At 43.0% G+C, this 13,524-nt stretch overlaps 1 protein-coding gene and 1 non-coding gene across 2 annotated transcripts in view; one reads left to right on the top strand and one right to left on the bottom strand.

The window, feature by feature from the left end:
- The window catches only part of PITPNC1 (phosphatidylinositol transfer protein cytoplasmic 1), a 321,680-nt gene that overhangs the window by 89,702 nt on the left and 218,454 nt on the right, over positions 1 to 13,524 (bottom strand). The gene's annotated exons all lie outside the window — the stretch shown is intronic.
- Positions 2,902 to 3,008, top strand: LOC120366961 (U6 spliceosomal RNA). The gene has a single exon (XR_005581472.1). It is a non-coding gene; the product is annotated as a U6 spliceosomal RNA (small nuclear RNA).

Below are 13,524 nucleotides of genomic sequence, written 5' to 3' on the forward strand. Positions count from 1 at the left end.
CCTAGAATTGAGTCCTAGATCCGACACTTGCTAGCTCTGAGGTTGTACAGACCACTGGCTCTCACTAACCCTCAGTGTCCGTTGTAAAATGGGGATATTAATAGTTGTGAGGATTTCATGAGATTGTGGCTATCTCTACACAGGTTGGCAGGATGCTGGGCTCATGTAAAATTCCTGCCAATATCCGTATGTCCGTCACCATTATTACAAGTCAATATCCACATTGCTGCCATCATGATTACTTCTTTACTCTCGAAGATGTTACTTCCTAGCCAGGGCCTGCTGGTCTAATCTCTACGCTCTTTGCCTTCCTTTTGATGAGAAAAGGTGCATAGGCGAGCCTGCTTGCTCCAGCTGTGCTTTGCAAAACGGCCATCTGATGGGGCCCTGCCATAACCACTCAAGTCAGCAAGTGGCTCTGACTCTGGACTTTGAAACCGGGGAAAAGGTGTGAGAAGACTACTGAATTCTGTGAGGACTGCTCAGATTGATCAAATGAACCCATTGGCTCTGGTGTAAGAGGTGACCCAGGGGCCTGGTGTGGTGGCTCATGCCTGTAATCCCAGCACTTTGGGAGGGTGAGGCAAGAGGATCACATGAGCCCAGGAGTTGGAGACCAGCCTGGGCAACATGGCAAAACCCCACCTCTATACACAAAATACCAAAATTAGCTGGGCGTGGTGGTGTGCACCTGTAGTTCCAGCTACTTGAGAGGCTGAGGTGGGAGGATCACCTGAGCCCAGGAGGTCGAGGTTGCAGTGAACTGAGATCATACCACTGTACTCTAACTTGGGTGACAGAGCAAGTCTCTCTTTCTCTCTCTCTCTCTCTCTCACACACACACACACACACACACACACACACACACCCCTGAGGTTAGTGGTCACTTGTAGAATGACTGGCACTTTTCCGGGGCCCTCCTCCTCCAAGCTCATGCTTTCCAGCCACACACCTCATTGATGATCAGTGATGACTGCTATTATTTACAGACCACCTGACCCCTGGCTTCATAAACGCCATGGAGCATGCCCAGGACTCCGCCTTGCCCTAGCTTATATCCACATCTTTGTGATTTCAGGGTCCACATGGGCAGCCTGTCGACACTACAGGTCCAGCCTGCAAATGCCTTTGCCTTTCCTTCTCCTCTAATGACCTTCGCCTCCATTCCGCCTCTAACCACTTCCCTTCAAGCTCCACGGGCTCTTGAATCTCCTGGAATTACTCCACTTCTGAAATCTGAAAGCTCTAGTTACTTTTGCCCCAGCCCCAACCTGTGTTCTCTGACTCTCACTCCCGGGACGCTTTCTCCTTGACCTCACCGAACCCTCCAATCCCCAAGAGTCTCTGTTGGACTCTAAAGCTCATTTTGACCTTCACTTACTCAATTTTTCCATACTCTGCTGAACCTACCCTGAAGACAAATCCTGAATCAATTCAACCATTTCCTGTGCTCCTACACGCAGGCTGCAAAGCACAGCTGGGGAAACAACACAATTATTTAGGCTGATGGCACCACTCAGCATTTCACCACACTGCCAAGACTTTCAGGCAATGCTCTGACTCTTCCCATCCATTTCCCGTAAAGGTTATCTTCGACCTTTTTGATCCTCCTTCAGCCCTCTTTCCTGACCCCTTCCTTTACAGAGGATGACCTTTCTTCCCATATTACTGGAAACCAGAGGCCTTCAGGCATGTGCTTGTCACTTTCTGTCCCTTCTACTCCTGTTTTCCCGTCTGCTTCAGAGGTTCATGAAGACCATTCACTTTTAGCTTCCGGGGGCAGGCTCTTCCTTGTGTTTTCTTTCTGTTTGAGACAGGATCTTGCTCTGTCACCCAGGCTAGAATGTAGCGGCACAATCATGGCTCACTGCAGCCTCAACCTCTTGGGCTCAAGTGATCCTCCCCACCTCAGCCTCCCAAGTAGCTGTGACTACAGGTGAGCGCCACCATGCTTGCCTAATTTTTAAATTTTTTTTGTAGTGACGGGGTCTCACTATGTTGCCCAGGCTGGTCTTGAGCTCGTGGGCTCAAATGATCTCCTTCCCCAGCCTCCCACTGCGCTGGGATTACAGGCATGGGCCACTCGGTGCCCAGCTGCTCTTCCCCTTGTAACTCCAAACTTTCATAGGCTACCAGGTCCTTCCTTAGTATTTCACGGTGGAGTTAACGTGTAACATTGTATCATTTATTTGTTTCTTGTGTCCCATGCCTTGTCCTGGGTTTTAGAATCTATCCTTTCATTGACTTGGAACTGTTGTTGCTAATCAGAAGCCCACTATTAGGATGAGGGTTGTTCCTTTGTATGTGATCTGTCTTTCCTCTAATGGAGCTCTTTTAAAAAATCTTTGAGGCCGGGCGCGGTGGCTCAAGCCTGTAATCCCAGCACTTTGGGAGGCCGAGGCGAGTGGATCACGAGGTCGAGAGCTCGAGACCATCCTGGTCAACATGGTGAAACCCCGTCTCTACTAAAAATACAAAAAACTAGCTGGGTGTGGTGGCGCGTGCCTGTAATCCCAGCTACTCAGGAGGCTGAGGCAGGAGAATTGCCTGAACCCAGGAGGCGGAGGTTGCGGTGAGCCGAGATCGCGCCATTGCACTCCAGCCTGGGAAACAAGAGCGAAACTCCGTCTCAAAAAAAAAAAAAAAAAAAAAAATCTTTGATAAATTGTAGTTTCATGACAATGTATCCAGGTATGGATTTATTTTTGTTAATCCCTTAGGATTTAGAGAGGTATTAAAGGGTAGCCAGGCTGCTTGGGGTCAAATCCCACCACCCAGTTGTGTGATCTTGGGTGAATTATACATATTCTCTCTTTTCCAGTTTATTCATATGCAAATTTCTCTCATCACAGGGATATTAGAGGGTTAATGAGTTAATGCATAGAAGGCATATAGAATATTGTGCTTGCTTTGGCAGCACATATACTAAAATTGGAACGATACAGAGAAGATGAGCATAGCCCCTGCACGAGGATGACACACAAATTCGTGAAGTGTTCCATATTTTTCAGTGGGGGCTGGGGAGTTGGGGATGGATAACATGGGGAGAAATGCCACATACAGGTGATAGGGAGGAAGGCAGCAAACCACACTGCCATGTATGTACCTATGCAACAATCTTGCATGTTCTTCATATGTATCCCAAAACCTAAAACGCAATTATATATATATATATATACATACATACATATGTGTGTGTGTGTGTGTGTGTGTGTGTGTGTGTGTGTGTATGGTATTTTTTAAAAAAGAAAGCATATAGAATATTGCCTACAAAGATCAAAAGAGTCAAAGAAGGACATTACATAATGGTAAAAGGATCAATGCAACTAACGATCCTAAATATATACGCACCCAATACAGGAACACCCAGATGCATAAGACTTATAAAGAGACTTAGACTCCCACACGATAATAGTGGGAGACTTCAACATCAACATTAGACAGATCAATGAGAGAAAGTTAACAAGGATATCTAGGACTTGAACTCAGATCTGGAACAAGTAAACTTAATACACGTTTATAGAACTCTCCACTTTAAATACACAAAATATACACTCTTATCAGTACCACATCAGACCTACTTACAGGTTTAAATGAAATATTGGTTGGTTGCTTGTTTGTTATTTTCTTCCCTCATTTATTCCTGTCTCCATTATTAAGCACAATTATCGGCATAAAAGAGGTTTTCAATACCCATTTTTAGACTGCATCCTAGCCTGGGCAATAAAGCAACACTCCCGTTCTCTCTCCCTCTTCCTCTTTCTTTCCTCCTCTCTTTCTTTATTTTTCTTTTTCTTTCTTTCTTTCCTTTAAAAAAAAAAAAAGAATATTGCCTGGAACATAAGGGCTAAATAAGTGTTTACCATTACTGTTATCACTCAAATATACTTTGATGTAAGGATTTGCGTCTCTCTTCAATTACAGAACATTCTCAGCCTTTATTGTTTCAAATATTGCTTTTCTGCGATTTCGCTATTGTATGGCTGGTAATTGTACTAAAAGTCATGGCAAAAACCACAATTACTTTTGCACCAACCTAGTATTTTTCTGCTCCTATGAGTTAACCACGTGCCAACTCATTCTGTCCCAATTTAATTATTTATTTTAAACATTCTTTACATTTCTGTGCTATGAAATGGATTGTATTTCACAATACTATTAATATCTTCCAATTCACTAATTATCTCTTCAGTTGTATCTAGCCTAGTTTATCTTATCCGCTCAGATTTCAATGATTCAGTCCCTAAATTTTCAAACTGGTTCTTTTTCAAACCATGTGTGTTCTTGTTTCTTTTTTGTTTCCTAACTTCTTATTCTTTTAAAATGAACATTGTTTCCCGTCTGAGTAGGCCAACTATACTATTTTAATCAGGTCTATCTACAAAGTTATTTTCTTTGGCAGTGAATTTACATTCCGACTGTTGATACCGTGGCTGTCTTTATTAACTTTGATTTGTGGGGCTGTTTTGAGGGGGAGGCTTTGTTGTTATTGTTGCTATTGCTGCTCTATTTTTCTCCACCTCCACTCCCTGACTCACACCAATCTCTAGGTTTTACAGGTGCTTCCCAGAAGCAAAGCTAGTGCCGTAAGCCACTGTCATGAAACTAATCTTAGTTTAGTCATAAGGGATTCTTTTCAGGTTCCTTTCACCTGAAAGAATGAAAAGAGGATGGGGGGGGGGGCCCTACGCCAGCCTCTTTTTTCCAACAGTGAGCCTGGCTGTGGTCCCCCAGTTTGCATGAAGTACTTTTAGTCCTATTGGCATAGAAGACCTACATCAATACCTGCCTGCCCCCCAGACCCGGAGTCCAGCCAATCCAGGCTACCTGCATCGTTCCAAGGTTTTGATCCACGAGTCCAGCTGTATCACTTTGACTTTCTCTCTTTGTACTTTATCTGCCACTGCTCTGCGTTTGGAACAGAGAAGATGCATCAGAACATGAACTTCTTTTCCACAGAGATGGGAAATCTTGCGACGGCTTCTCCCTTCCACTCTGAGTCTCCTTCTGATCCGATTCTTTTCCTTCCTTCCATAGCCAAGCATCAAAGGATACTGCAAACTGGCTTCTACCTCCACCATGTCACTTGTTTTCACGGTGAAAATGAGGCACCAGTGATCTTATCGCTCATTCCCACAGGATCTTTTAAGTTCTGTGTTCCTGAGACTCTGTTGCTGCTATTGGTGACAGTTTCTTCCTTATAGTTCTCACTTTCCTGGGCCTTTGTGACTCCCAAGCATCCCGATTCTTCTTCTAACTCTCAGAGCATTCCTTTCTCATCCATCTTTATGGGATGCTCTTCCATTTCCTTCCCGTTAAATCGTCACTATTCCCTCAAGTTCCATCCTGGCCCTTCTTTTCATTTTATCCCTCAAGTATCCTTTGGTAATATCCTCCATTATTATGCTTTCAAAACTACCTTTATGGCTTCTGAATCTGTATCTCTAGGTCTCAGCTTTGGATGTATATACCAAATGTCCTACTGGTTATTTCACTAAGTTTTCCATGAGTACTTCAAACTCAATTGGACAGAAGCTGACCTCATCAACCTTGCCTGTCTCAGTCTGTTTGGGCTGCTATTTGAAAATGCCATATACTGGGTAGTGTGTGAACAAAAGAAATTTATTTCTTGGCTTAGCCACCGTGCCTGGGCAGATAGCGTAATCTAGTTGTGTCCTCACATGGTAGAAGGGACAAGGGGTCTATATGGGGCCCTTAAGACCTAAGCACCTTCAAAGGCCTCACCCTCTAATGCTATCACCGGGTGGGGGTGCTTAGGATTTTAACACAGGAATTTGGGGGTGAGGGGCACCATAGCATCTCCTAAACTGCTTAAAAAAACTCCTTGTCTTAGTTGGTGGCACCAACACCCAATTGTGACAAAAACCTGAATTATCCGAGTCCCCTGAGCCAATTGCTCCATTCCTACTAGGCACCAATCTTTCTCTCTCTTCCTAATTCTCTCCTCTCTGTTTCAACTGTCACTGCTTTAAATCTCGAGCTGCATTCTCTACCACCTGGTCTACTGCAAAAATCTGTGTTCTCTACCAGTCTCTCCCCGCATCACAATCCTGTTTTTCTATCCTGACCCTCTAACGCATGTCCTCCGTAGAGCCTATCACATTGTCTTGACCTATCGCATTGTCTCGATCTATCATCACATTGTCTCGACCTATCATCGCATTGTCTTGACCTACCGCATTGTCTTGACCTATCATCGCACTGTCTTGACCTATCATCGCATTGCCTTGACCTATCACATTGTCTTGACCTATCATTGCATTGCCTTGACCTATCACATTGTCTTGACTTATCATTGCATTGCCTTGACCTATCATCGCATTGTCTTGACCTACCGCATTGTCTTGACCTATCATCGCATTGTCTTGACCTATCGCATTGTCTTGACCCTGTCTTGACCTATCGCATTGTCTTGACCCTGTCTTGACCTATTGCATTGCCTTGACCTATCGCATTGTCTTGACCTATCATTGCATTGCCTTGACCTATCACATTGTCTTGACTTATCATTGCATTGCCTTGACCTATCATCGCATTGTCTTGACCTACCACATTGTCTTGACCTATCATCGCATTGTCTTGACCTATCGCATTGTCTTGACCCTGTCTTGACCTATCGCATTGTCTTGACCTATTATTGCATTGTCTCGACCTATCATCACATTGTCTTGACCTATCACATTGTCTTGACCCTGTCTTGACCTATCGCATTGTCTTGACCTATCATCGCATTGTCTCGACCTATCATCGCATTGTCTCGACCTATCATCGCATTGTCTTGACCTATTGCATTGTCTTGACCTATTGCATTGTCTTGACCTATCACATTGTCTTGCAATGCAGTACCTGCCTCCCCCCACCAGCCTGACAACTCCTGGTGCCGAGTAGATGCTTCAAGAGTGTTTCTTGTACAATGAATTAATGTGTCATTACAATCATCCTCCCTTTTTCATGTCAAATAAAGGACTTCTCAAATTTCCACTAGGAAGTTAACACAAAGAGATTAAGGAAGGGATGCCCTCTCTCACCACTCCTATTCAATATAGTACTGGAAGTTCTAGCCAGAGCAATCAGGCAAGAAAAAGAAATAAAGGGTATCCAAATTGGAAAGGAGGAAATCAAATTGTCTCTATTTGCAGATGACATGATTGTATATCTGGAAGACCCCATCATCTCAGCCCAAAATCTCCTGAAACTGATAAACAACTTCAGCAAAGTCTCAGGATACAAAATCAACGTGCAAAAATCACAAGCATTCCTATACACCAGTAATAGACTTCAAGAGAGCCAAATCAAGAACGAACTGCCATTCACAATTGCTACAAAGAGAATAAAGTACCTAGGAATACAACTAACAAGGAACGTAAAGGACCTCTTCAAGGAGAACTACAAGCCATTGCTCAACGAAATAAGAGAGGATACAAACAGATGGAGAAACATTCCATGTTCATGGTTAGGAAAAATCAACATCGTGAAAATGGCCATACTGCCCAAAGTAATTTACAGATTCAACGCTATTCCCATCAAGCTACCAATGACCTTCTTCACAGAACTGGAAAAAAACACCTTAAACTTCATATGGAACCAAAAGAGAGCCCGCATAGCCAAGTCAATTCTAAGCAAAAAGAACAAAGCGGGAGGCATCACACTACCGGACTTCAAACTATACTACAAGGCTACAGTAATCAAAACAGCATGGTACTGGTACCAAAACAGAGATATAGACCAATGGAACAGAACAGAGGCCTCACAGGAAATACAACATACCCACAACCATCTGATCTTCGACAAACCTGACAAAAACAAGCAATGGGGAAAGGACTCCCTGTTTAATAAATGGTGATGGGAAAACTGGCTAGCCATGTGCAGAAAGCAGAAACAGGACCCCTTCCTGACACCTTACACCAAAATTAACTCCAGATGGATTAAAGACTTAAACATCAGACCTAATACCATAAAAACCTTAGAAGAAAATCTAGGCAAAACCATTCAGGACATAGGTGTAGGCAAGGACTTCATGACCAAAACGCCAAAAGCAATGGCAACAAAAGCCAAAATAGACAAATGGGACCTAATCAAACTCCACAGCTTCTGCACGGCAAAAGAAACAGTCAGTAGAGTGAATCGGCAACCAACAGAATGGGAAAAAATTTTTGCAGTCTACCCATCTGACAAGGGGCTGATATCCAGAATTTACAAAGAACTAAAGCAGATCTACAAGAAAAAAACAAACAAGCCCATTCAAAAATGGGCAAAGGATATGAACAGATACTTTACAAAAGAAGACATACAGGAGGCCAACAAACATATGAAAAAATGCTCATCATCACTGGTCATCAGAGAAATGCAAATCAAAACCACATTGAGATACCATCTCACACCAGTTAGAATGGCGATCATTAAAAAATCGGGAAACAACAGATGCTGGAGAGGATGTGGAGAAATAGGAACACTTTTACACTGTTGGTGGGAATGTAAATTAATTCAACCATTGTGGAAGACAGTGTGGCGATTCCTCAAGGACCTAAAAATAGAAATCCCATTTGACCCAGCAATCCCATTACTGGGTATATATCCAAAGGATTATAAATCATTCTACTACAAGGACACGTGCACACGAATGTTCATTGCAGCACTGTTTACAATAGCAAAGACCTGGAACCAACCCAAATGCCCAACGATGATAGACTGGATAGGGAAAATGTGGTACATATACACCATGGAATATTATGCAGCCATCAAAAACGATGAGTTCACGTCCTTTATAGGGACATGGATGAACCTGGAAACCATCATTCTCAGCAAACTGACACAAGAGCAGAAAATCAAACACCGTATATTCTCGCTCATAGGCGGGTGTTGAACAATGAGAACACATGGACACAGGGAGGGGAGCACTACACACTGGGGTCTGTTGGGGGGAAATGGGGGAGGGGCGGGGGGTGGGGAGGTGGGAAGAGATAGCATGGGGAGAAATGACAGATACAGGTGAGGGGACGGAAGGCAGCAAAGCACACTGCCATGTGTGTACCTATGCAACAATCTTGCATGTTCATCACATGTACCCCAAAACCTAAAATGCAATAAAAAAAAAAAAAAAGAAAAAAAAAAAAAAAGAGATTAAGGAAGACAACTGTTTTTTCTTTTTCTTTTTCTTTTTCTATTGAGCTGGTGCCTCACTCACTCTGTCGCCTAGGATGGAGTACAGTGGCACGATCTCAGCTCTCTGCAACCTCCACCTCCTGTATTCAAGTGATTCTCCTGCCTCAGTCTCCTGAGTAGCTGGAATTACAGGTGTGTGCCACCTCACTAGGCAAATTTTTATATATTTATTGGAGATGGGGTTTTGCCACGTTAGCCAGGATGGTCTTGAATTCCTGACCTCAAGTGAGCTACCTACTTTGGCCTCCCAAATTGTGGGGATTACAGGTGTGAGCCACCGTGCTTGGCCTGAGAAAGATAACTTATAGTTACTAAACATCTATGATATGTCAGGAACTATGATAAATGGCTTATATCAATTATTTGGGGCCAGGCATGGTGGCTCATGCCTGTAATCCCAGCAGTTTTGGAGGCCGAGGTGGGAAGATTGCTTGAGCCCAGGAGTTCAAGATCAGAGTGGACAATATAGGAAGACCTTGTCTCTATAAAAAAAAAAAATTAAAAAATTAGCCGAGCATGGTGGTAAGTGCCTGTAGTCCCAGTTACTTGGGAGGCTGAAGTGGGAGGATCACTCCAGCCTGGGTGACAGAGCAAGATTCTGTCTCAAAAACAAACAAACAAACAAAAATGTTCAGAACACTATCATTTTAAAAACAAACCCAAGGAAGTATAGAAAATCAAGGGGGACGAACCTTTAAACCATAAGAATTGACTCAGCCTCTGGGGAATAAGGAACACCAAGGGAATAGTTGGTCTTGAAACCAGATGACTTGACATTTTTATCAATTTAGAATAAAAGTTAGGAACAACGTGAGCAAATCTAGGTTTCTTCAAAACAAGTCTGGTCTTTCCACCTCTCAAGGCAGCTGCTGACTACCCTTGAGACAACATGGGACTCTTAAAGTGCATTACCCCAACTTTGCCTCAGGAGAAACCTGTTAAAGCCTCTGAGAGTTCTGCCCCATAAAGCCACTTCTTGACTTTGTCCAACGTAACTAAACACCTGTTATCTGTAGAGGCACTGGTTTGCTACAAGATAAAGCATACAGAGTTGTCCTTTACATGGGATGTTCCCTGTTTGCACAAATGTATAATGATTACTGTTGCCCATTGTACATTCTGTTCCCTGACATGGTGAAAATTTACAAAGTGGGTTCCAGAAAGAAGCCACCATCTTCAGAGCAGTTAGAGAAGAAATCTGGCAAAGAAATATAACTCTTGAAAATCTACGCAGAGGGAGTCACTAATTAATTTTTTTATCCTTAAGAATACTAGAGAATATTTTTTCCCAAGAGTAAGATTTTTTGAATGCAAGAACAAATATTAGAAATAGGGAACAGGCTGGGCATGGTGCCTCACGCCTATAATCCCAGCACTTTGGGAGGCCAAGGCAGGCAGATCTCCTGAGATCAGGAGTTTGAGACCAGCCTGGGCAACATGGTGAAACCCCGTCTATACTACAAATACAAAAATTAGCTAGGTGTGGTGGCACACACCTGTAATCCCATACTTGGGAGGCTGAGAGAGGAGAACTGATTGAAACTGGGAGGCAGAGGCTGCAGTGAGCCAGGATTGCACTGCTGCACTCCAGGCTGGGTAACACAGCGAGACTCTATCTCAAAACAAACAAACAAAACAATAACAACAGAAAGAAATAGGGAACAGTATACAGTTATGTAAACTCTTAGCCAAAGCAGAATGTTACCACCTGTGAGTGCCACAGGATCACTTTTTTTTTGAGACAGAGTTTTGCTCTGTCACCCAGGTTGGAGTGCAGTCGTGTGATCTCGGCTGAGTGAAACCTCTGCCTCATGGGTTCAAGCGATTCTCCTGCCTCAGCCTCCCAAGTAGCTGGGACCTACAGGTGCCCGCCACGACACCTGGCTAATTTTTTAATTTTTAGTAGAGATGGGGTTTCACCTTATTGGCCAGGCTGGTCTAGAACTCCTGACCTTGTGATCCACTGGTCTCGGCCTCCCAAAATGCTGGGATGACAGGCGTGAGCTACCGCGCTTAGCCAGGATCACTTTTTTTTTTTTTTTAAAGCAATACCTTTTTTTTCTATTTCCAACTGTTACCAAAAGCCCTCGACAAAGGCTTACCAGTGTACAACTGGTGTATCTGGTTTAACATGATCTATTCCAAGAGACCCAGATGGCTCTAGGCAAATATAGCCGGGTGCTGAAAACAAAGCTTCACCCATAGATCAAAATTAAGTTACTAAAAAAAAATCAGTCTTTCCAGTGTCCTTCATTCCCGAGGACGTTCCTTAATATGTTTCATATTTCAGTTCAATATTTCACGCTAGTTTTGACATCCCAACCAAGGTGATGTTGAGTTCATAATGAACCCGATCTCCTGATAGATTTCTGAACCTTGGTAGGAGTGATAATAAAACATTTCAGCATCACATGGTCAATTATTTTGTTTTATCCAAGTATCTCTTCCATGATGGCATTTTGCTGATGCTTTTCAACATCTACTTATTAATAATCTGATCGGCATAGCTAAAGATAATTAAAATTACTCTAGATAATGGTCTGCATATTCCAAAGGTATTTATGATCATCTCTTTACATGACTGGGAACAAGATGAAACATTTTCAGATGCAGCTCCAGGAAGGTTTTTTGTTTTTTTTTTTTTTGACAGAGTCTTGCTCTGTCACCCAGGCTGGTATGCAGTGGTGTGATCGCGGCTCACCACAACCTCTGCCTTCCAGGTTCAAGCGATTCTCCTGCCTCAGCCTCCTGCGTAGCTGGGATTACAGGCATGAATCACCATGCCCAGCCAATGTTTGTATTTTCAGTAGAGATGGGGTTTGTCCATGTTGCCCAGGCTGGTCTTGATCTCCTGACCTCATGATCCGCCCGCCTTGGCTTCCCAAAGTGCTAGGATTACAGGTGTGAGCCACTGCACCTGGCCCCATGAGGTTTATATTTAACAAATTTATGTACCAAATGGCCGTAAAAATAAGATGGAATATAAATACGGCTTCAATCGGTATTAGTGGAGAAATAGGATTTAAATATGATTTAATAGCTTCATATGACTCAGAATTGCCATTAGTCTCAGAAGATAAAGTATGGAATTTGGTGGGCAATAGCGGACACACTGCGTGGTTAAAAAGCAGAGCCTGTGTACAAGCAGGGGAGCAGATGGACGCAATGCTTTTAGTGCATCAAAAGGCAAAAATTGCTTTGAAATCATGTCCATTGGAAATCATTAACTTTTTTTCTGTAAACTCAGCTCCTATTATCCCCTTGCCCCATATTAAAAAAAAAAAACCAAAAACTAAAATACTAGCTGAGACTTTGTCCTTGAAGGTATATCAGATAGATGGCACCCAAAGATTTTTAGTAAGGAATCCATTTTATAAAGATGATGGCTCTGAAGCTACGAGGAGAAGATTCAATGGTTCCCTTTTCAGAGCTCTATCAAGGCATTTGCATGACTAGGAAGCCAGCCAGTGCCCTGGAAAAAGTTAACAACTTTCCAGGCCTGAACAACTGAATAGCTTATTATTCAATGACTTGACTTTGGCAGAATTCAGTTCAGTGTTCACATTTGGTATGCAAACACTATTCAGTATTGAAATGCACTTATGATGTGCATCTAAATATCCCATGCAAAAGGAGTATCATGCTGAATTAATTCATTGAATCTAAGATGCTGCCAATTATATCACCAAAAAAGAAAAAATGCTGCCACTTGTAATTGTGACATGCCATCAACTCTAACATGCATTCCATTTTTAAGGTTGTTAAAACATGAAAAGCAATGGCTGTGTTAAAACATGCTGAATGTCAAAAATGTGTACCAAGCCCTATCCTGTACACTTTTCATGCATAACACATTTAATCCTCATAAGTACCCTATGAGTGGGAACCATTATGATTCCCATTTGACAGCGGCACAAAGAAGTGAAATAACATGCCTTAACTAGCTGCTAAGGAGTTGACCTGGGATTCAAAGACACCTGGTTTGACTCTAGTGTCTACAGCCTTCATCCTTTCTCCATTCTACCACGATCCTGTAGATGATTAACTTGGAACAACAGCATAGACGGCTCTCACCTCTTGGAACAGAGCTGTGACAAGCAGGATCCCTTACAGGTGAGTTAAACCCAAGGAAGCACTGTGTCCAAAACCAGAATCCCCAACCTCCAGGCAGGAGGCCACGAGGCAGAGGGTCTGCTGCTTGTACCAGTGACCACTCCTCTTTCCACTTAGGAAAAGTGAAATCAAAAGCTCCTAGAGATGTTCAACTCATGTCTGAGGATGCCTCTGGTGCTGAAAAACCAACAGGGGCTGTGGACTTCAGAAACGTGAAAACTTGGTACT

The sequence above is a fragment of the Saimiri boliviensis genome, chromosome 17 (assembly GCF_048565385.1).
Source record: "Saimiri boliviensis isolate mSaiBol1 chromosome 17, mSaiBol1.pri, whole genome shotgun sequence".
In the NCBI taxonomy this organism is placed as follows: domain Eukaryota; kingdom Metazoa; phylum Chordata; class Mammalia; order Primates; family Cebidae; genus Saimiri; species Saimiri boliviensis.